The following is a 24,224-nucleotide window of genomic DNA, read 5'->3' as shown; positions in this document are numbered from 1 at the left end:
GGAACCCATTTGTGTGGACCCAAGAATGTGAAGTGAGCTTTCAAGAGTTAAAAAGGAAGTTGACTACAGCTCCGGTATTAATATTGCCGGATCCTACCAGTAAATTTGTGGTGTATTGTGATGCTTCTAAGTTTGGGTTAGGCTGTGTTTTAATGCAGTTTCGTCAGGTGGTTGCTTATGCTTCTTGGCAGTTAAAACCGCATGAGGAGAACTATCTGACACACGATCTTGAGTTAGCAGCCGTAGTGTTCGCATTGAAAATCTGGCGACACTTTCTATACGAGGCTGATTTCATTGTCTACAGTGATCACAAAAGTTTGAAGTATCTGTTTGATCAGAAAGAGCTGAATATAAGGCAACGCCGATGGGTGGAATTCCTGAAGGATTATGATCTTGAATTGCAATATCACCCCGGTAAGGCCAATGTAGTAGCAGATGCTTTAAGCAGAAAGGCGCTTGGTATGGCCAATTTGATGATTTCTAAGTATAATTTGATCGAGAAATTCAGGATCTCCGTATTCCTGTGAATACAGAGGATAGCCCGTATTTATTGCCTACTACGGTAGTCCTGAACTCATTAGTTGAGCGGATTAAAGAAGCTCAATTGCTTGACGAAGAGATTCAGTCTATGAAAGAGCAAGATTTTGTGTCCACGGATAGGTTCGGTCTTAAGTTTTACAAAGATCGGATCATTGTTCCGAAGGGTCAAATGGTAGATGAGGTATTGGCTGAGGGCCATATGGGTAAGTTCACTATCCATCCTGGTGCTACCAAGATGTACCAAGACTTGAAATGAAATTTCTGGTGGTCGGGAATGAAGAAAGACATTGCTCTGTTTGTGAGTAAGTGTTTGACATGTCAGAAAGTTAAGATTGAGCATCAGAGACCTTCTGGATTATTGCAGCCCTTGGATATTCCGGAATGGAAATGGGTCAGTATTTCTATGGATTTTTTAGTGGCATTACCGAGAACTCAGGCTGGTTTTGATTCAATCTGAGTAGTTGTTGACAGATTGACAAAGTCTGCACATTTCGTACCAGTCAAAACAAGTTTCTCTACAGAGTAGCTGGCTCGGTTATATGTAAGGGAGATAGTGAAACTGCATGGTGTTCCTGAAAGTATCATTAGTGATCGGGACCCTAAATTTACTTCTCGACTTTGGGATGCAGTGCAACAGGCATTCGGTACACAACTGAGGCTGAGTACGGCTTATCATCCCCAGACTGATGGTCAGACTAAGAGGACTATTCAAACCCTGGAGGATATGTTGAGGGCTTGTGCCCTAGAACAGGGAAATGCATGGGATAAGTATCTTCCTCTGGTGGAATTTTCCTACAATAATATTTATCATGCCAGTTTGGGCATTGCTCTCTATGAAGCTTTGTATGGCCGTAGGTGCAGGGCGCCTACGTGTTGGTCAGAAATTGGTGAGAGGCAGTTATTTGGGCCTGATATGGTCCAAGAGACCACTGATCAAATTATGATGATAAATGATCGATTGAAGAAAGCACAGAGCCGCCAAAAGAGTTATTATGATGCAAAGCACCGCCCCCTTGAATTTTCTGAAGGGGATAATGTATTTATCCGTTTGTCTCCGACTACGGGTGTTGGGTGTGCTCTAGGAGTGAGAAAGTTTAGTCCTAGGTTCATTGGGCCGTACCAGATTATAAAGTGGGTCGGACCTGTGGCATACCAGCTTGCCTTACCTCCACATCTGTCAAATCTGCATAGTGTTTTTCACATCAGCCAACTTCGAAAATACGTGCCGGATGCATCCCACATTGTTCAGCGGGATGATATTGAAGTAAGGAAAGACTTGAAATTTGTTGTGGGACCGTTGAAGGTTCTAGCTCGTGATGAAAAAGTGTTGAGAAACAGGAATATTCCCATGATCAAGGTGCAGTGGGAAGGATTGACTCCTACGGACGCTACTTGGGAGCGGGAGAATGAAATTCTCTAGCAGTACCCTGAGTTTGACGTCAAGTATATGTTTTATTTGATATTTGATTTTGGGGGCAAAGTCCTTAAGAGGTGGGGTGAATATAATGACCCAAAATGGTAAATCTTAATTAGAGATTTAATTTAAGGATTTAAAGGCCATAATTAGATTCACTGAGTGATTTCGAGTATTTTGACTGTAATCATGACTTGGTTATGAACAGTGCGTTCTGTCGGAGAATTCGCGTCTTGTGAATTAACCGGTAGAGTTTAAATAAGAAAAATAATTTTAGAGACATAATTTGACAATTTCGACTCCATATATGAGTTCAGAATGAAAAATTGTATAGTCTGGCACTTTCCGTGAAAATCTCGTGAATAGTGTTTCTACCGGGTATTTTGTACTGCTCTTTAAGCAACCGGTAGAGTCCAGAAACAAATAATTAATGAAATAAGAATAAGAAAGTCCAATATATGCCAAGCAAGTCAATATAGGCCCAAGAAAGTGATAAGTTAATAAGTGTTTAAGTTTCAAAATAAATAAAGTACAGTTAGTGGTTCACAGTGCATTTCGTCAAAAACGGTGCGGAAACCATACCGTGAATTATGAATATTGTTCCTTAGGAAATAAAAATTAATGTAAATGACCTTAGAAAAATAAAAATATATCTGTATCTTTAAGTTAAGTTTCGGGTCAGTTTAAGTAAAATACGCGTTAAAGAAACAACCGGTAAAAAGGGGTCACTTATACAAATAGGTCCCTCAACTCAAAATTATACTATTCACAATTGTTCCATCTTCTTCTCTTTCTTCATGGCCGACCAGCAGCTCATGGGAAGGGGTTAGGGTTTGGTTTTGTTTTCTTTGATTTTCTCCTTTATTATTCAACCAAAATACAAAGTTTATAACATGAAATCGATTGGAAACTATCCAACAAATCCATTCCACTGATCAATTTGAGCTTTTGTTGAGAGTTTGGGTGAGTTCTTCTCTCCCCCAAATTCGTGCACTATTCATCAAGAGGGAAAAATGAAGTTTTTGATGGAGATTCTCTTGGTGTAGGTCTTCTAGGCTTTGGGTAGTTGATTTGAGGTAACAAACCTCTATTTCCATGATGTTGTTTTGATTATTTAAGTTATAAAATTGTGTGTTTGCCTTGGGTGGGAAAGCATGATGTGTTAAAATATGTATTGATGAGGAATAGTTGATATTTTGATGTATGATATGAAAAGAAGCTTTGTAAGTATGTAAAAAAAATTAGAGAAAAAAATCATGTCTTTCCTTTCTATTCGGCCTTTGATAGGGTTAATAGGATTTATTTTGCCAATTTAGTTGATGCTTTAAGAGGGGTTTTATGTGTTCAAGTAAGTAGAATTTGGATGAATTAGTAAGAATATTACATTGGAAAGAAAATCCTTGGAAACATACCTTGATGTTTCGGCCATGATGTGTTGTGAAGGACTTGGTGTCTAAACTCAAAATAGGAACCTAGTGGATGTATGCCTAGGTGTTTGCAAGTTGTAAGGAAGTAAAGAAAATGTATTGTAAAAGAGATGGATCTTTGGAAATTGCCTTATAGGATTCGACCTATAGGGTATTTAGGGATATATTTGTACATTTTATTTTAAATAAAATGTGTTGTAATTAATGGTATAAAGTGATGAGTTTTGAAGAACAATAACATGATTGATGTTGAAAATTCCTAAGGGAATGTTTGATTAAAATAAAGAACACCAACGGTTATAAAGTGGTCTAGACTTGTGTATTGGCATAGCATTGGCAAAAATATAAAGAAAGGAAGATAAGCGATAAAATGTATGCCTTATGGAAAATCTAGGCATGATAACATTTTATTGATTTTGGATTTGTGGATTCTTGCTCTAGGTGTACCTAGGGACTAAAAAGGATCGGAATCTCTTGAAGACATATAAGTAACTTGTGCAACAAGTAAGTGTAGTGGTAAAGCTTCAAGAGGTAAGCTCTATGTTTAAGGAGTCTTTTCCTGCTTGAGTGCTCCACCATGGTTAGTGAATTATGGTTGGATTGTATGACTGTTATTTAGATGCTTTGTATAGATGCATTCATATAGAGTTCTTTGATAACATGATATGTTTTGCTCTGATATGACTTCTGTAATATGATTTCTGTAACAATCTCTGGCCATTGATTGTATAGTACCCTGATGTCTGCTTTGGGGTCCTCCCTCGGGACTAATGGTGTACGCCTCTGATATGTCTAGTTCCGCTTTGGGGTCCTCCCTCGGGAACACGTGCGTTGATTTCCGCTTGGGGTCCTCCCTTGGTAATGACAGCGCACACCTCTGATATGATATGGATATATGCTCTGTTCTATTATGATATCCGTTATATGTTGTATTCGTATACTCTGTATCTGACTTTCATGCAGGAGTGAGCCAGGGGTATGGAGAATTCTATATAAACCTGGAGCTTATTGAGATTTGTAATCTCACCCCTCGTTGGGGACATATTTTCAGGTGCCCAGATTCTCGGTGAGTCCTCACTAGGCAGGGACGCGACACGTGGCTGAGGCAGTGAACGGATTGGATTTTGAGTAGCTGTAGCCTACTTTTATTTTGGAGTATAGTATCTTCATTTCGTATTTCCATATTTTGTGGATCATGATGTTAGATCCTATATTTTGTATGTGGCATGTATAAGTTTTGTACATGTCTGTCAGTTTGATGCATGTACATTTGAGTATTCATGAACGTTATATGATGATGTAGTATTCAGATAGGTTTACGTTTTGATGGCATGCTGTTAGATATAGTGGCACGGAGCCATGTTATGCATGCGCCCATGTATGGGTATTTGATTATATTTGGATACCTGGTATTTCTGAATTGATATGTTGTATAAACTGTTTATCAGGAAATGTTTCTGAGTGGGATTGGAAAATCCCCAGTTGTCCGATTTATAGAGGAAACTCTGCACGATTTTCGTTTACGCCGAGTAAGAATTTAGTTAGAAAAAGAAAAAGTTAGCTCATATTTTCGTAAGTTAAGTCTTCCGTTGTTTCTGTTTATATCATGTGTATGTTAATTGAACCAGCTCGAGACGGGGATGTTACATTCTGCTTTGAAGACTCCTTAGATCCAAATAAGGTGAAAGGAAAGCTTGTTGAATGTAGATTAAAAACATATGGCATTGATTCTGTTGTGAAAGCAATTGGAGGCATTGGTACTGTTGCTGTAAATAGTATAGAAGTCCCACATTGTGTATATGTCTTTGTTTTTCTTATTTGGTTTAATATATAAATGAAATCTCCTTCATGTAGTTGACCCAAGGATTGCAGTCAAATGCCTTTTGTATTTCTGATAGTTAACATGGTATCTAGAGCCTAACAAGAGGAATCCTAATCCGCATCTTTCCGGTAGACCACTGTCCGCCCAGTAAATTTTATTTTTTTCGGAAACCGTCATATCTGTCTGTTTCCGGCTTCCTTCTATCATCTAAGAACCTATCAGAACTCTCTCGCTGTCAGAAACTATCGTTGGCCGTCGTTGACCGCTGTCTCCGACGAGTTTTCCGATGAAACCCCCACCGTTCGAATCGTCTCAACCAGGAGGTCCTTTCTGTCCAGGACCTACCGCCAGCAACTCAGCCACGCGCGTGAGAAAGCCGCTTCAGTCCGCTCCCTTGCAGCGGCGCGTGGAGGAGCGTGCAGCTCCGGCTGAACTTCTGACCACCACGGTTCACCTCATCTCCTTCTTGCGCACCTAGATCTTCCCTCGCTTTGTTGTTACAACTTCGTTTCGGCTTCCTACAGTGTCTTTTCCCTTGTTGGTTACTGTTCACGCGTGTTTCTTTGTTTCTCGTTGCTGTTCATTTTTGTTTCAGGTGAACTATTGCTGATTCGTCACTCCACGATGCATCCAAGGGTTCTCAAAAGAATGACACGCCTGTTTGTTCCAATTATGTTAATGTTCTGTTGCACGTCGACAAGTTGGATGGCACCAATTATGATTCTTGGGCTTCTGATCTCCGACTTTGGCTTGATGGACAAGATTATACTGACCATCTCAGTACTAAGGCTGAGTCCATCTCGGTAGATGTACGCCCTATTGGAAAAAGGTTGATGCTCAGTTATGTAGCATCATCAAGTCTACCATCCACTCGTCGTTGAAGCAAATTTTCCGTGCTCATGTCACTTGTGAGTCTGTTTGGCGTCAGACCAAGTCACTTTATACCAATGACACTCAGCGACTCTATGGTGTTTGTCAAAATTTGATCACTACTATTGCTGCTCAACACCTTGATGTCTCTATGTCTGCTTATTTGGGAAAAGTTCAGGGTATCCTTCATGATTTCAATGAACTTTTGCCGCCTACTGCAGACCCTGCTAAGGAACTTGAGCAACGCAGCACATTCTTCATGCTCATGGCTCTTTATGGCTTGCCCCCGGAGTACTCTGTCAACCGGGATAAGATCATGGGCTCTCCTACTGTTCCCTCCCTGGACTCTGTTTGGTCTACATTGCTTCGAATTCCACCGAAGTCTGCTATGGAGCCTGCAGTATCCGCTCCCTCTTCAATTGACCCATCTGCCCTTGTCTCCAAAGGTTATGCACATGGACGAAAACCATCTACGAGACGCTTTCTCTGCACTCATTGCAACAAGCCGGGCCATACTATTGATCGTTGCTGGGATCTTCACGGTCGCCCTCCTCGCTCCGCTCATTTTGCTCAGAGTGTTTCTCCTGCCTCGGACTCTGCTTTGATTGCTGGACCACAGCCACCTCCGTCTGTTCTCACTGACTTCTTGCAATAGTATAAAGGGAAGCGTCCTCCTGGTACCACTGCCTCTGGTGCACACACGGGTAATTCCTTTGCTGGTGTTACTCACTCGCCCTCTCTTGGTCCATAGATTCTCGATTCTGGTGCATCTGACCATATTTCTGGTAATAAGTCTTTATTCACCTCTCTCTGTACGTCTGGTCCCCTGCCCAGTATCACTATGGCTAATGGGTCACTGGTTCCGTCCCAAGGGATTGGCACTGTTCTCCTTTTTCCTTCAATTCCCATTAAGAATGTGCTTTATGTTCCTAATTCTCCTTTCAACCTTATTTCCATTAGTCGCTTGACTCAATCCCTTGACTGTATTATTTCTTTCACTAAAGAGTCTGTCGTTTTGCAGGATTGGAGCTCGAGGAGGACACTTGGCGTCGGATCTGAGTCCAATGGCCTTTATCAGCTTTCGACTTCTGTCCCAGTGTGCTCTGTTGTGGATTCTCCGCTTACTATCCACACTCAATTGGGTCATCCAAGTCTTGCTAAGCTCCAGAAGATGGTCCCACGTTTCTCAAATTTATCTAGTTTATCTTGTGAGTCATGTTAGTTAGGGAAGCACACTCGTAGTTCGTTTTCCGATCGTGTCAGTCTTCGTCTCCTTTTGCTTTAGTTCATTCAGATATTTGGGGTCCTAGTCGTACCGTTTCCACTATGGGGTACAAATATTTTGTAACTTTCATTGATGATTATTATCGATGTACTTGGTTATTTTTAATGAAAATTCGGTCTGAATTGTTTTCTATTTTTAACAAATTCTTTAATGAAATCTTTACTCAATTTGGTGTTTCGATTCGCATTTTTCGAAATGATAATGCTCGTGAATATTTGTCTCATCAGTTTCAAACCTTCTTTGCATCTCACGACATCCTTCACCAGACATCATGTTCACACACCCCTCAACAAAATGGGGTTGCTGAACGCAAGAACCGTCACTTAATTGAAACTACTCTGACACTTTTGTTACATGGTCATATCCCCTTCCAGTATTGGGGTGATGCTGTCCTCATAGCTTGTTATCTCATTAATTGCATGCCTTCCTTCGTACTTAATAACCAGGTACCACATTCTGTGTTGTTTCCCCATCAACCTTTGTACCCACTCACTCCTCACATATTTGGTTCTACTAGTTTTGTCCACAATCTCAGTCCTGGTCTTGACAAGTTATCTGCTAAGTCACATAAATGTATTTTCCAGGGTTACCCTCGCTCACAAAAGGGTTATCGTTGTTACTCTCCCAGTCTTCGTCGTTACTTTGTCTCAGCGGATGTTACATTCTTTGAGTCTATCCCATTCTTTGACTCCTCCTCCTTTCCCAGTGATTCTGTTGCTACTCAGCTATCTGTACCCCCTGTTTCAGTTCAATATATACCTTCCCTATCTTCTTCTTTAGATGTCCCCGTCCCTGTTCCCGCCCTTGTTCCCCCCCTCCAGGTCTATCATCGTCGGCAACGTCCACCTGTTCCCCAGGACCCTGCCCCCCAAGACCCTGCTCGGGCTTGGTTTGGAAGGTTTAGCACTGTTGTACAGCAGTTTGGCATGACTCGAATCACTCAGTCTTTTATAGACACTCGGATTCAGGTTCTATTTATTTGGTAGTATATGTTGATGATATCGTCATTACAGGTAATGATGCTCATGGCATAACTCAGATAAAACAACATATGTGCCATCATTTTCAAACAAAGGACCTTGGAAGACTCCGATATTTCTTAGGGATAGAAGTGGCCCAATCCAAAGATGGCATTGTATTATCACAAAGAAAATATGCTATGGATATTCTTGAGGAGACAGCACTGTTGAATGCTAAGCCCGTTAATACTCCTATGGATCCAAATGTCAAGCTTTTGCCAAATCAGGGGGAGCTATTTTCTGATCCAGAAAGGTATAGAAGATTGGTTGGGAAACTGAACTATCTCACAGTTACTCGACCAGACATTTCCTTTGCAGTCAGTGTAGTAAGTCAGTTCTTGAATTCTCCCTATGAAGATCACTGGAATGCAATAATCCGTATCCTCAAGTACATGAAGACTGCTCCTGGCAAAGGTCTTCTCTATGAAAACAAAGGTCATACCAGAGTTGTAGGATACTCAGATGCTGATTGGGAAGGTTCTCCTATTGATAGAAGATCCACTTCTGGGTATTGTGTATTCGTTGGAGATAACTTGATTTCCTAGAGAAGTAAGAAGCAAAGTGTAGTTGCTAGATCAAGTGCTGAAGCAGAATATCGCTCGATGGCCACAGCTACCTGTGAACTCATCTGGTTAAAACAGCTACTGAAGGAACTCAAGTTTGGAGACACTGGCCCAACATCTCTCATTTGTGATAATCAAGTTGCTTTGCATATTTCTTCAAATCCAGTGTTTCATGAAAGGACTAAGCACATTGAGATAGATTGTCATTTCCTTAGAGAAAAGGTTCTCTCAGGAGATATAGTCACTCGTTTTGTCAACTCCAATGATCAATTAGCTGATGTATTCACTAAGTCTTTGAGAGGACCTAGGATAGACCAGATATGTAACAAGCTTGGTGCATACAATCTATATGCTCCATCTTGAGGAGGAGTGTTGCTGTAAATAGTATAGAAGTCCCACATTGTGTATATGTCTTTGTATTTCTTATTTTGTTTAATATATAAATGAAATCTCCTTCGTGTAGTTGACACAAGGATTATAGTCAAATGCCTCTTGTATTTCTGATAGTTAACAGGTACTATAATGGAAAGTGAACAATTTCTCGATGTTGCCCAAATTTTCATGGCTCCTGCTACCATTGTGAATAGTAGAATAAGTCAAATTATTACCAATTATACACAATCCACAAGGTAATAGATGTTCTTGTTTATTCTTTGAATGGCCACTAAGGTTGATATTTTGCTACTTGCTAATTTTTCTTTAAACAAGCTTATAAATGTGTCTTTGCTACAACTAAGCTTTCTACTGGATTATCTCATAACAAAAATTTTACATGAATTTCTTGTTCAACTAAAATCACCATCAGCAACGATACATAAGAGCCATAAAGTAAAAAGGCCGGCTCCATTTGTTGCTTCATTTTCATCTAGGGGTCCAAATCTAGGATCCCAACATGTTCTCAAGGTACCACATTTTCAAATTTTCATACTTAGTAGACTTTTTTCTATTCTGTTTGAGGAATTGGGTGTGTTTTATATTTGATGCAGCTTGATGTTACAGCTCCTGGCATTAACATCTTGGCATCTTATACACTTAGGAAGTCAATTACTGGTTTGAAAGGAGATACTCAATTTTCAGAATTTACATTATTGTCTGGGACTTTGATGAACCCTTAGTTCATCATGGTTTTTAGCAGGAATTAGGATCAAATTGTGTGATTAAATGATGAAAAACAAGGTTAATGTCCTAAGATATCCTCAATTACAAGTTCAAGAGCTTTATTGGAAATTTGTATGATTCTTGTAGGAAAAGCAAGCTTGAAAGACAACTGGAGAAGGAAGAAGATTTTGGAGCTCAAGAGGAGAAAAATTGCCTAAATGTTGAGCGTTTTAGCGCCCTGTTACAGAAAGAGGCCAAAACTTGCTGGTGATGAGCGCTAAAACGTCCACACAGAGCGTTTTAGCGCACTGCTACACTAAGAAGATGGAAAATTGCTGGTCTTGGGCGCTAAAACGGCTTGCAATATGCGTTTTAGCGCCCTAAAGTGGAAAAAGATTCTGGTCTTCACCGCTAAAACGTCCAAATCAAACGTTTTAGCGTTGGAGTCAGTTAAAGTTAGTTGAGCATTCACATGGTTTGGACGCTAAAATGGTCATTCCATAATGTTTTAGCGTTGAAATCAGTTAAAAGCAGTTGAGCATACGTAAAGCATGGACGCTAAAACGGCCACTTATGGACGTTTTAGCGCCCACATCAGTTTTCTGTTTTTAATTGTAACACTATATAAGGCAAAGCCTTGACACTTAGAGGGAGATCTTGGGGGATCTGAACTCTCTCTCTCTCTTAAACTTAGTCTGACTTCTCTCTAAATTCTCTTAGTTTTTGTAATAGGATTTCCTTGTAATAGTTTGGAGATTGAAGACTTTCAACATGGAAATGAAGTTTGATTCTTCTTCTCTTATTTATTCCTTAGTTATGTCTGAGTAGAGTCTTTGTAGTCTGAATGCAATGGAACTCCATGATAATATTATGTTGATTTGATTAATATGATGAAGTATTTTCCATGTGCTGATTTGAGATTTTCTGAGTTAATTATTTCTATCAAAGAAGTAGTATAGAACATGGATGTTTATATGACTTCTGTATTTGATAATCTCAACATCAGAATTCTAGTACTCAAGGGATTCATGCTAGAGTTCTGATGTAATCATAAAACCTTAGTATTTCATGCATGTATTAAGAAAGAAATCACCAAGGGATTGGGGTTTCTGATTAATGTTTCTATCAAGGTAGTAAGGGATTACATCTTGATGATAAGTAAAAGGTTGATTAACATCACATGGAAAGGAATTCATCATATGATCAATTTTTATATGAGTTATCATGGAGGAAAATTGTTTTCTGACTACTTGTTGTTTTTATTAATTCCTAATCCATATTTACTTTGTGTCAATTTACTCAAAATCAATTTTCTGGTGACAAATTATTCATGATTTTTATAAACTCTTATTTGATTCAAATTAGTTTTCTATGGTATATTGGTGTTTGAACACAATTCCTCGTGGGAACGATCTTTACTCATCATTTTATTACTTGTACGACTAGTGCACTTGCTAAACGTCCAACAAGTTTTTGGCGCCGTTGCCGGGGAATTTGTTTTTCAACACTAACTGATACTATAGAATTCTGAGATTGCATCCTTTTATTTTCAGTATTTTAGTCTATGTTAAATTTCTGGTCAATTTTGATTCTGGTACATGCGAGGTACACTTGATCCAAATTTGTTGTTGTATGATCCAGAATTAGAAAGGACATTGAGGAAGCACAAAAGGGCAGCCAGGCAAAGGAGACAGTTGCAAGAAATTGGTGAATCAAGTACGGTTAATCAGGAAGATATAATGGCAGAGAATCACAGACCACCACCACCACAGAGGACACTGGGAGAGTACATGACTCCTGCAGTGGTTCCTCCAATTGGGAGTGTTGTGCGCCCAACAGTGGAGCCCAACAACTTTGAATTGAAGCCTGCTTTGATACATTTGGTGCAGAAGGATCAGTTTGCTGGAACCAGTGCGGAGGACCCTTACTTGCACATAGAGAACTTCCTATTGTTGAGTGATACTGTGAAGATAAATGGTGTCACAAGAGATGCAATTCTGTTGAGACTATTCACTCATTCACTGACGGATGATGCAAGGAGATGGCTGCAATCATTGCCACAAGGAAGTATAACAACTTGGGATGATTTGCAAACCAAGTTCTTGCAAAGGTTTTTCTCAGCATCCAAGAGGGCCAAGTTGAAGGATGAAATTACAAGCTCTAAGCAGAAAGAGTCAGAATCTATTTATGAGGCTTGGGAGAGATTCAAGACTTTGTTGAGGAAATGTCCACAGCATGGAATTGAGGCATGGCAACAAGCAGCAATCTTCCTGCAAGGAATGACCACTAACACTAGAACCTTGGTGCATGCCACTGCTGGTGGATCATTGACTACCAAGACCCCTCAAGAAGCCTTGGATATCTTTGAGTCATTAGCATCTCAAGAATTTGATAATGCTCCAGTGGCTGACAGAAGGACAGGAATTATCAGGTTGGATGGGTATGATGCTTTGTTGGCAAGGAATGATCAACTGATGCAGACACAGAGACAACAGCAGCAACAATTAGATACCCTTATTAAGCAACTCTCTTCACAAAAGGTAGCTTATGTGGAAACAAAGAGTGTATGTGCTATCTGTGGTAAGGGCCATGTGACAGAGGAGTGTGATTATGGGGGATCATCAGAACAAGCAGAGGTGAATGTAGTGTGGTATGATCAGAATAATCAAAGGAACTACAACAATCAGGGAAAGAATGTTTATATGCCACCATGGAAAAACAAGAATCAACACCCAGGATTCAGCTATAGTTCCAACCACCAATTGAATCCACCATTACATCTTCCACCACCACATATGAAGGAGCAGTCAAGTGATCCTGCTGCATGGGAGAAAACGTTTGCTCAGTTATCTAAGACAACTCAGGATTATATTCAGGGTTCTACTTCATTCGGGGAAGAGACAACTGCATTCATGTAGGAGACCAGAACTTCTTTCAGAAATCAGGAAGCATCAATCAGAAATTTGGAGACCCAGATTGGTCAATTATCAAGACGGATATCAGAGAGACCACCAGGGAAATTTCCAAGTGATACACTGGTGAATCCTAAGGAGCACTGTAAAGCAATTATGACAAGAAGTGGGTTGGTACTTCAACCAGGGAAAAAGAAGGTGGAAAATAAAAAGAATGAAGAAGAGGTTGTGGTTGAAGATGTAGTCTCTGATGATGAAGGAGAGAAAATGAGAAATGAGAAAAGTGAGAAGGAAGTAGTTGTTAGAGATGTTATAGTTGGAGTTGACAAAGAAGAGGAAGGGAAGGACAATAAGAATGAAGGAGAGGTTGAAGTTGGTAAAAATGCTTCCCCACAAAAGATGATGAAGTGGGAAAAGAAGAAGATGGCTGACAAGAAAGAACAGCCAGTTAGTTTATCTCCCTATGCTAAAGTTCCCTACCCTCAGAGGTTGAAGAAAGAGATTCAGAAGCAGCACTATGCAAGATTTCTGGATATCTTCAAAAATTTACAAATTAACATACCATTTTCTGAAGCACTGGAAAATATGCCTCACCATGCAAAATTCATGAAGGATCTTCTTACTAAGAAGAGGAAATTAACTGATGGTGAGACAGTGGCCCTAACAGCAGAGTGTAGTGCCCTAATCCAGAAGAAGCTTCCAACAAAAATGAAAGATCCAGGAAGCTTCAGTATCTCTATTGCTATAGGAGATGTGGAGGTGGGAAAGGCATTGTGTGATTTGGGAGCCAGTATAAACTTGATGCCGTTGACAGTATGTAGAGCTTTGGGAATTAACACTTTGAAGGAGACCAATCTTATTCTGCATCTTGCAGATAGATCTATCAAGAGGCCTGAAGGTGTGGTTGAAGATGTCTTGGTCAAGGTAGACAAGTTTATTTTTCCAGTGGATTTTGTGATTCTTGACATGGAGGAAGAGGATACAGAAAGTCCTTTATTGTTAGGAAGACCCTTTTTAGCAACTGCAAGATCTTTGATAGATGTTGAACAAGGAAAGTTGTTGCTAAGGGTGGATGAGGAAACAGTCACAATTGATGTATTTGAAACCATCAAGCATCCTGTTGATGTGGAGGATTGTTTTAGATTGGATGTGATACATGAGGTTGTGGAAGAAGTGAATAAAAAAGAAGAATTCCCAGTTGAGGAACAAAGATCAGAAGAAGAGATAGGTACAGAGGATTACCAAGAAGAGCCAGAAGTGGAAGAGCTTGAGAAGAAGATTGATGACATTCCAAAAGGAGCACCTAAGGTAGAACTTAAGGAATTACCTTCACATTTGAAGTATGTGTTCCTTGGGGATGATCAAACATATCCAGCAATCTTTAATGCAATGTTGTCTGATGAGGAAGAAGGGAAATTGATTAAGGTACTCAAGAAGAACAAAATGGCTATTGGATGGCAGTTTTCAGATCTCAAGGGTATTAATCCTTCCTTTTGCACCCACAAAATATTAATGGAAGAAGAGGTCAAACCAGTAAGGCAACCACAGAGGAGACTCAACCCCACTATGAAGGAAGTAGTGAGGAAGGAGGTGGTGAGGTTGCTTGATGCTGGGATGATTTACCCAATTTCAGACAGTGCTTGGGTGAGTCCTGTGCAGACTGTGCCCAAGAAAGGGGGGATGACTGTGGTGAAAAATGAGAACAATGAGTTGATTCCCACCAGGACAATCACTGGCTGGAGAATGTGCATTGATTACCGGAGGCTGAATAAGGCAACCAGGAAGGATCATTTTCCACTTCCTTTCTTGGATCAGATGCTAGAGAGGTTGGCAGGACATGCTTTCTATTGCTTCTTGGACGGTTATTCAGGGTACAATCAGATAGCTGTAGCACCAGAGGATCAGGAGAAGACTGCTTTTACATGTCCATATGGAATATTCGCATACCGGAGGATGCCTTTCGGTTTATGCAATGCTTCTGCCACATTTCAAAGGTGCATGCTTTTCATTTTTTCTGATATGATAGAAGAATGCATTGAAATTTTTATGGATGATTTTTCTGTATTTGGTTCTGATTTTGATGTATGTCTAGGGAATTTAGATTCTGTTTTGAAAAGATGTCAAGACTGTAATTTGGTTTTGAACTGGGAGAAGTGCCACTTTATGGTGACATAAGGTATAGTTCTTGGACACAAGGTGTCTAGGAATGGAATTGAGGTGGACAGGGCAAAAATTTCCGTGATAGAGAAACTTCCTCCACCTGTAAATGTTAAAGGTGTGAGGAGTTTTCTTGGTCATGCAGGATTTTATAGGCGGTTCATAAAAGATTTTTCAAAAATTGCTAAGCCCTTATGCAAGTTATTAGTTAAGGATCAAGAATTTCTGTTTGATGATGAATGTTTGCATGCATTTCATGTTTTAAAAGAAAAGTTGACCACTGCACCTATCATGATGGCACCTGATTTTTCATTACCATTTGAATTAATGTGTGATGCCAGTGACTATGCCGTAGGAGTGGTATTGGGTCAAAGAGTGAATAAATTATTGCATGTCATTTACTATGCCAGTAAGATCTTAAATGATGCACAAAAGAATTATGCTACTACAGAAAAAGAATTACTGGCTATTGTGTATGCATTTGACAAATTCAGGCCATATCTGTTAGGATCAAAAGTTATTGTTTACACTGACCATGCAGCTTTAAAGTATTTGTTCAGCAAGCAGGATGCTAAACCCAGATTGCTCCGCTGGTTGTTACTGTTGCAAGAGTTTGAGGTAGAAATCAAGGACAAAAAGGGAGTTGAAAATTTGGTGGCTGATCTCTTATCCAGGATTACAGAAAAAGAGCTTCAAGAAGGGCCGGAAGTAGTGATCAGAGAAGAGTTTCCTGATGAACATGTTTTGGCAATATGCTGTAACAGAGATGGTTGGGGATAAAGTCTTATCTATCAGTACACCACCATGGTTTGCTGATTTTGCCAACAATAAAGCTGCTGGATTGATGCCTAAGGATTTAACATGGCAATAGAGGAAGAAATTTCTGCATGATGTTAAGAGGTATATTTGGGATGAGCCATATCTTTTCTATAGATGTTCAGATAGTGTGATCCGACGGTGTATTCCAGAGGAAGAACATAAGGATGTGTTGTGGCATTGTCATGGTTCTGCATATGGTGGACATTTTGCAGGTGAGAGAACTGCAGCAAAAGTTTTGATGAGTGGCTTCTACTGGCCCACTTTGTACAAGGATGCAAAGAAGTTTGTGGAGGCATGTGACAACTGTCAGAAAACTGGGAATATTTCTAGGCGACATGAAATGCCGTTGAACAATATCCAGGAAGTGGAGATCTTTGATGTTTGGGGTATGGATTTTATGGGACCTTTCCCTTCTTCCTACTCTAACAAGTATATATTGGTGGCAGTTGATTATGTTTCCAAATGGGTTGAGGCTGTAGCTACACCAACCAATGATTCCAGGGTGATGATTGCTTTTCTGAGAAAGAATATATTTTCAAGATTTGGAGTCCCTAGAGCTATCATTAGTGATGGGGGCACTCATTTTGATAATAGGATGGTGGAGTATGCCTTGGCTAAGTATGGAGTGAGGCACAAAATAAGCACTCCATATCACCCACAGACTTGTGGTCAGGTTGAGATTTCCAACAGGGAATTGAAGAGAATATTGGAGAAGACTGTTGGGAATGCTAGGACCCAGTGGTCCAAGAAACTTGATGACACCTTATGGGCATACAGGACCGCTTTCAAAACTCCTATTGGGATGTCTCCATTTCAGTTGCTGTTTGGAAAAGCATGCCATTTGCCAGTTGGATTGGAGCACAAGGCTTTGTGGGCTGTGAGATATCTGAATTTTGATTCCAAAGCAGCGGGACAGAAAAGATTATTACAACTGGATGAATTGGATGAGTTTCGTTTGTCTACTTATGAAAGTGCCAGTTTGTATAAGGAAAAGACAAAGCTATGGCATGATAGGAAGATCACACCTAGAGACTTCAAGGTGGGGGATCAAGTACTTCTGGTCAATTCCAGGTTGAAGCTGTTCCCAGGGAAGTTAAAGTCTAGATGGTCTGGACCGTTTGTGGTAAAGGATATGAAACCATATGGGGCTGTAGAAATCAGTTCTTTGGATTCGGACAGAAGTTTTACAGTCAATGGTCAACGATTGAAGTTATATGTTGGAAGTGCTGTGGATAGGCAACTACTGACAGTTGCTCTATTAGAGGTGAAATAGATCATAACCGTCAGGCTCGTGACGTTAAACAAGCGCTGAGTGGGAGGCAACCCACTGTACTAGGTATGTAATTCCATGTTTATACCATATCCATAAGAGGAAGAAGAAAAGGAGAAAAAAACATAAGAGGAAGAAGAAAAGGAGAAAATTTTTTTTTTGAAAAATCAAAGAGAAATTTTATGCTATGTGTTGGGCGCTAAAACGTCAACCATGACCGTTTTAGCGTCCCCAGAGTTCCATCATTATGAAACTCTCTGGTTGTGCGCGCTAAGACGTTCATTATGAGCGTTTTAGCGTTCACTGACAACACCAATCCATGCACTCTGGCCAACAGCGCTAAAACGCTAAGTCTGACCGTTTTAGCGCTGTGCTGCACAAAGTGTGTATTTTTCTCTGGACAAGGACGCTAAAACGCTGGTAAGCCAACGTTTTAGCGCCCTGTCACTAATTCGATATAACAGAGTTCCTCTTCTCTTTTCCCCTTACATTCTTATACTTTGCCTCTGTAACACAATCCTTACACAATCCTTATCTCACATTTGTATCATCCATCTTCACTTCTCATATTTGAAGCATTTATTGGGCATTTTCTAGGGCATTCACATGTTGATTGCCTGTATCTCGTAGGATTGCATGTTGATTTAGTTTTCTTGGTATTATTCTCCTGAACTATTGCTTTTGACTGGTATTTTGAGAATGAGACAACAAATCCAGTGAGTGTTGGTTCTCAGTTGTCTTCTAACAACAACCCAGCGTACACACACACAAGGTGTTCGTGGAAATGCCTGACCCAAAAATTGGCCTGGCGCTAAAACGCTCAGTGTGACCGTTTTAGCGCCCGTCCAGTTTTTACACATGTTTAAGGCCAGGACGCTAAAACGCTCAGTGCGACCGTTTTAGCGCCCAGGCCCTGTTTCATACAAAATTGAGGGTCTACATTATGGCATTGTGGGGTTGTAATTCATAATGTTCTGATCAAAATTCCCCACTACAAGAGTTCTAAATCTGGATTTGTGGAATTGAATTCATGATATGTAATTGTTTGACATTTGGACTGATTTTCTCTTGTTGTGTAGGGACAATGTCTTCTCCTTCTCAACCAGCTCCTGCTACAAAAGGGAAAAAGAGATTTAAGAAGCGAGCACGAGTGAATCAAGGAGGAGATACTGAAGCTGAGTTTACCGCACAGTTTGATGCTCACTTTTGGAAAAGTGAGGAACATGAGAAAAGGTATACTGACAAGACTTCCAAGAGGCCATTTGTTAGAGAAAGAAAATTTGTTCTAGAACAGGATGAATATCCCCAGTTTCAGTCTCAGCTGAAGACCAGGGATTGGGCAACTTTTGGAAGAATACTGGGTGATAGCAGTCCTAACATAGCAAGGGAATTCTTTGCTAATGCATTTAATGGAGATCAAGGAGGCCAGAGGACCTTCACTAGCTGGGTCAGGGGAAAGAAATTGAAGTATGATGCTCACACTATCCAAAAGCTGCTGAAGATAAGGTTCTGTGACTATATCCACAATGCCAGTTGTGAGTTCAGGAGAAACTGGCAGAATATTGAAATTCCACCAAGGAGGAGTGACCCAAACTTTGACACCTGGACCAAGATGGGGGCAGCTGAGCCTATTTTGCAGACGATAGCCAAACCTGGTGAAACTTGGGAGTTAACCAAGGATAAGGTTACTCCTAAGTTGATTTGGTTGAGGCATTTAAATGGTGAGGCTAGAGTCTGGTTTCACTTTGTAATCTCAAATGTCATGCCCTCTTCCAACCAGGCAGATGTTATCCTGAGGAGGGCTGTCCTGATTCACACTATCATGACAAGGGCGAAGGTGGAACTTCCTATTCTCCTTCAGGACAGTGACTCTGCTGCTTTGGGTCACTGTTCCTTGATTCAGTTGCTTTGTCAGAAAGCTGGTGTAGATGTTACTGATAATGGGGCACCAACCAAATTGCACCCTACAATTGATGCCGCAATGATTACAAAGCAATTGAAAATAGGAGGAGGGGAGGTCACAGGATTGACTCCTGGTAGGAAATCTACAACACAGAGTGATGATGAATTCGAAGAGAGGTTAAGGACAGGGGAGCAATGAGTGGTGAACACTGACTTCCGAATGAGACATTTGCGCAGGCGTCTCCGGTTTATGCAGTCCAGCCAGCACTCATTTCAGACATATATGGTGACGATGTTGAAATCTATATGTGAGGCTCAGGGCTTAGATGTTATTGATTATCAGCCTGCTGTATACCCTCATTCTGATGAGGAGGAAGCCTTTGAGGCAATGGCCCGGACTCACTATGCTGATCATGTGGATGGAGCTGCACCTACTGATGGTGTTACATCTTCTCATGTTGCACCCACTACAGAGAGACAGCCTGGTGTTGATGCTACTACCACAGAGACCACTGCTGCTGCTGCTGCTGATACTGGTGCTATGGATGAGGACAGAGGTGTTGATCCTGAGTACAACCCCTTGCCTACTGCTGATCCAGGCTCATATTTGGTGTTTAGTGATGATGAAGAGTCTACTGACTAGACTTCTCATTTTGTTTTTATACATTTTCTGTTTTATGGTTTTATTTTGGATATTTTTAGTTGATTGTGGTATTATTTTCATTTTGTATATTTGTTAGTACATTGAGATTCTCTGTTTGAATGATGCACTTTTAAATAGTACTGATGCTATTTGTTGATATGTGTATGTGTTTCAGAATTTGTCAACTGTTTTTTAGATTTAAATTAGTTGCTGGGGACAGCAACGTTTAAATCTGGGAATGGGGTGTGAATGAATGACATGATTATGGTGGAATCACACAGTTGATGATGACACACAGTTGATGAGCCACAAACAAGGAAACATCTCAATCCTTTCTTTTAAAATTCTTGTGAATATAGTTTTAGGTAGTTTAGGAAGTGTTTTATATGTACAAAGGTTGGATTTAGAGTTGAGGTGATGTGAATTTTATGAGGATAGGATAATCAAAGTTTTACATGATGGATTAAACATTTTTTGATGCAATTTGAAATCCCTGCATATGTGCTAAATGATATGTTTGCATGACTCATGTTATGTGAGGAGTAGAGAGATCAGGTTGATGTATATAGAGGAATTCAAGCATGCACTCTGAACTGTGAGTCATTGAGCCTATACAGAAATTTTTTTTGTTCAGAGAGCACTTCACTGTATGAGTAACTCTAGAACTTGCCCTGTTTCTAACTTGAAATAGTTCATGGTTTGTAAAGTAGAGCTCATTGAGGCATTTTTCTTTTGAACCAAATTTTCTTATTGCATGGAAGCCTTAAGCCAGAGTTTTTGTGATAAAACTAAGAGCCCTGCACTTATTGGAGATCCTAAATTTTCAGATTATGTGTTCAGATAAGGGGTAAGGAGGAAGGCTCTGTAGGAAAGGTATTTCTGCAATGAACAAAAATATTAAGTGTTAAGTGTTGGAAATTTGGAGAAAAAGAAGAATGCAATAAAAAAAAAGGGAAATGAGGAAGTAAAGGGACAAAGTGCTTGGTTAGGAAAAGGAAAAGAAAAAGGAAATGAGGAAAAAGGGAAATCAAAACAACACAAAGTGTTGAAAGTTGGAAGAAAAGGAGGAAGGAAGTTCAAGAAAAAGAAAAGTTGTAGAAAAGGTGGTGAAAAAAGCAAATGAAAAGGAAGAAGAGAATGAGAAGGATTAAGGAGTACATAGATAAATTCAATAGTGATCCTCCTCTTATCTGAATCTGATCCATTTATCTAACCTTCTGCAACATCAAATCCTACCTTTAGCCAACTACATGCCAAGCCATTTTTCCTTCTTCTATACAGAATCCTATTCTTAGTCAAGTCATACCACCAAAGCCTCTTTTGTTCTGCTTATGAATCACTGTAACTATGGAAAGTGAGAAGATGGGCAAGCTTATAGTAGTTTGAGTGCAGTGGAGATTGAGTGATGAGTACACCCTTAGACACTAGAGTGCAAGAGAGTTTACTCTCACAATTTTTGAGAAGTTCCAAGTGAGGGGGTGTTTTGTGTTGAAGGTCTCTGCATTTCATCTTACTGATCTGTTGAAAGTCATTGTAATGAGGTTAAGCAAGTCATAGTAAAAGATAGATTGCTGGGTTGTTAGATTGTATCTTGGAAAGTTGATCTGTCATATTTCAATCCAACCTCATAAATTTCATGTGTAAAGAATCTCAAGTCTTTCTCTGTCTTTAAAGTTATTGCTGAGGACAACAATATTCAAATCTGGGAATTGTGATGAACCTTTAGTTCATCATGGTTTTTAGCAGGAATTAGGATCAAATTGTGTGATTAAATGATGAAAAACAAGGTTAATGTCCTAAGATGTCCTCAATTACAAGTTCAAGAGCTTTATTGGAAATTTGTATGATTCTTGTAGGAAAAGCAAGCTTGAAAGACAACTGGAGAAGGAAGAAGATTCTGGAGCTCAAGAGGAGAAAAATTGCCTAAGTGTTGAGCGCTAAAACGTCCACACTGAGCGTTTTAGCGCCCTGTTACAGAAAGAGGCCAAAACTTGCTGGTGATGAGCGCTAAAACGTCCACACAGAGCGTTTTAGCGCGCTGCTACACTAAGAAGATGGAAAATTGCTGGTCTTGGGCGCTAAATCGGCCTGCAATATGCGTTTTAGCGCCCTAAAGTGGAAAAAGATTCTGGTCTTCACCGCTAAAACGTCCAAATCAAACGTTTTAGCGTTGGAGTCAGTTAAAGTTAGTTGAGCATTCACCAAGTTTGGACGCTAAAACGGTCATTCCATAATGTTTTAACGTTGAAATCAGTTAAAAGCAGTTGAGCATACGTAAAGCATGGACGCTAAAACGGCCACTTATGGACGTTTTAGCGCCCACATCAGTTTTCTGTTTTTAATTGTAACACTATATAAGGCAAAGCCTTGACACTTAGAGGGAGATCTTGGGGGATCTGAACTCTCTCTCTCTCTCTTAAACTTAGTCTGACTTCTCTCTAAATTCTCTTAGTTTTTGTAATAGGATTTCCTTGTAATAGTTTGGAGATTGAAGACTTTCAACATGGAAATGAAGTTTGATTCTTCTTCTCTTATTTATTCCTTAGTTATGTCTGAGTAGAGTCTTTGTAGTCTGAATGCAATGGAACTCCATGATAATATTATGTTGATTTGATTAATATGATGAAGTATTTTCCATGTGCTGATTTGAGATTTTCTGAGTTAATTATTTCTATCAAAGAAGTAGTATAGAACAGGGATGTTTATATGACTTCTGTATTTGATAATCTCAACATCAGAATTCTAGTACTCAAGGGATTTATGCTAGAGTTCTGATGTAATCTTAAAACCTTAGTATTTCATGCATGTATTAAGAAAGAAATCACCAAGGGATTGGGGTTTCTGATTAATGTTTCTATCAAGGTAGTAAGGGATTACATCTTGATGATAAGTAAAAGGTTGATTAACATCACATGGAAAGGAATTCATCATATGATCAATTTTTATATGAGTTATCATGGAGGAAAGTTGTTTTCTGACTACTTGTTGTTTTTATTAATTCCTAATCCATATTTACTTTGTGTCAATTTACTCAAAATCAATTTTCTGGTGACAAATTATTCATGATTTTTACAAACTCTTATTTGATTCAAATTAGTTTTCTATGGTATATTGGTGTTTGAACACAATTCCTCGTGGGAACGATCTTTACTCATCATTTTATTACTTGTACGACTAGTGCACTTGCTAAACGTCCAACAGACTTCTATGTCATGTCCTCATGTTTCTGGAGTAGCAGCATATGTGAAGTCATTTCATCCCGATTGGACTTCTGCTGCAATCAGATCTGCCATTATTATCACAGGTGAAAATCTTAAATTAACATTTTTTACTTATAGGGTGAGTCTCGAGAAGTGTTAAAGCTGTTCTTTTATGACTGAAAGGTCACGAGCTCAAATCCGGGAAACAGACTTTTTACAAATATACAAGAGTAAGGCTGTGTACAAGGATTAACCTCCCCCCACTCTCCATAGTTGGGGTTTAATGGGGGAGTGGTTTACCCACATTTGTTACTTGATTTGTTTTATCATATGCAAAATCTGAAGGCTTTGTGCCTCGAGTCATAACTTCATATCTTTTAAGATGGCTTGACATGTCTATACTCTTTGTCAAGCTAAACTTGTGAGCCAGAGAGTTAACAAGGAAGCAGAATTTGCCTATGGTGCTGGTCAAGTCAATCCAGCAAGAGCTGTGAACCCTAGTTTATTCTATGACATGGATGACTTTGCATATATCCAATTCTTATGCCATGAGGGCTATAACGGTTCCACTTTATCAGTTTTAATCGGCTCTGCTATAAATTGCACCTCTTTGCTTCCTGGTCTTGGTCATGATGCTATCAACTATCCCAGCATGCAACTAAGCATGAAAAGCAACGTAGACACAACAATTGGAGTTTTCAGGAGAAGAATAACCAATGCAGGTCCTACTCCAACACGATGCCACCATAAAATCTCCTAAAGGAGTGGAAATCACAGTGAAGCCTACTAGCCTCATTTTCTCTCACACCAAGCAGAAGAGGAGCTTCAAGGTAGTGGTGAAAGCAAAACCTATGGCAAGCATGCAAAATGTATCTGGTTCACTTATTTGGAGAAGCTCCCTTTATATTGTTAGGAGCCCTATTGTTATCTACAGTCCATAAGGTTACAGTTAGCAGTTGCCAAAATCAAGTTTGTAGCATTGCCTGTGTGCTGATATATATATAGCACTTCCTCTGCATAATGTTGACATTTTGTTTATTATGCCTATGCAAGCATCAAATGAGTGGGGCATGGATATTTTTATACTCAGTAGAAATTACATTCTCAAGTTTAGTCTTCTCATTTATATCTGATAACTCATGTGACTATTTTTTTTTTTTGGTATCCAACTCAAATGACTAATTAATTAGAGCTATTAGATGAAAATAGATTAACGATTATAATTTAGCATAAAACTTGTTATTCTTATCATTTTAAATTAATTATTCAATAGTTTATTTTGT

The 24,224-nt window shown here is 39.6% G+C and overlaps 1 non-coding gene and 1 pseudogene across 1 annotated transcript; one reads left to right on the top strand and one right to left on the bottom strand.

Moving 5' to 3' along the window:
* Window positions 1–5,009: 5,009 nt before the first annotated feature.
* LOC133312354 (subtilisin-like protease SBT4.14) lies at window positions 5,010–23,882 on the top strand (annotated as a pseudogene).
* On the bottom strand, window positions 12,174–12,280 carry LOC133312355 (small nucleolar RNA R71). The gene has a single exon (XR_009751672.1). It is a non-coding gene; the product is annotated as a small nucleolar RNA R71 (small nucleolar RNA).
* Window positions 23,883–24,224: the final 342 nt, after the last annotated feature.

Source organism: Gastrolobium bilobum, unplaced genomic scaffold (genome assembly GCF_033153095.1).
Source record: "Gastrolobium bilobum isolate Gb01-03AN ecotype WA unplaced genomic scaffold, APGP_CSIRO_Gbil_v1 utg21863, whole genome shotgun sequence".
Taxonomy (NCBI): Eukaryota; Viridiplantae; Streptophyta; class Magnoliopsida; order Fabales; family Fabaceae; genus Gastrolobium; species Gastrolobium bilobum.
This window is presented reverse-complemented; position numbering and strand designations above follow the sequence as displayed.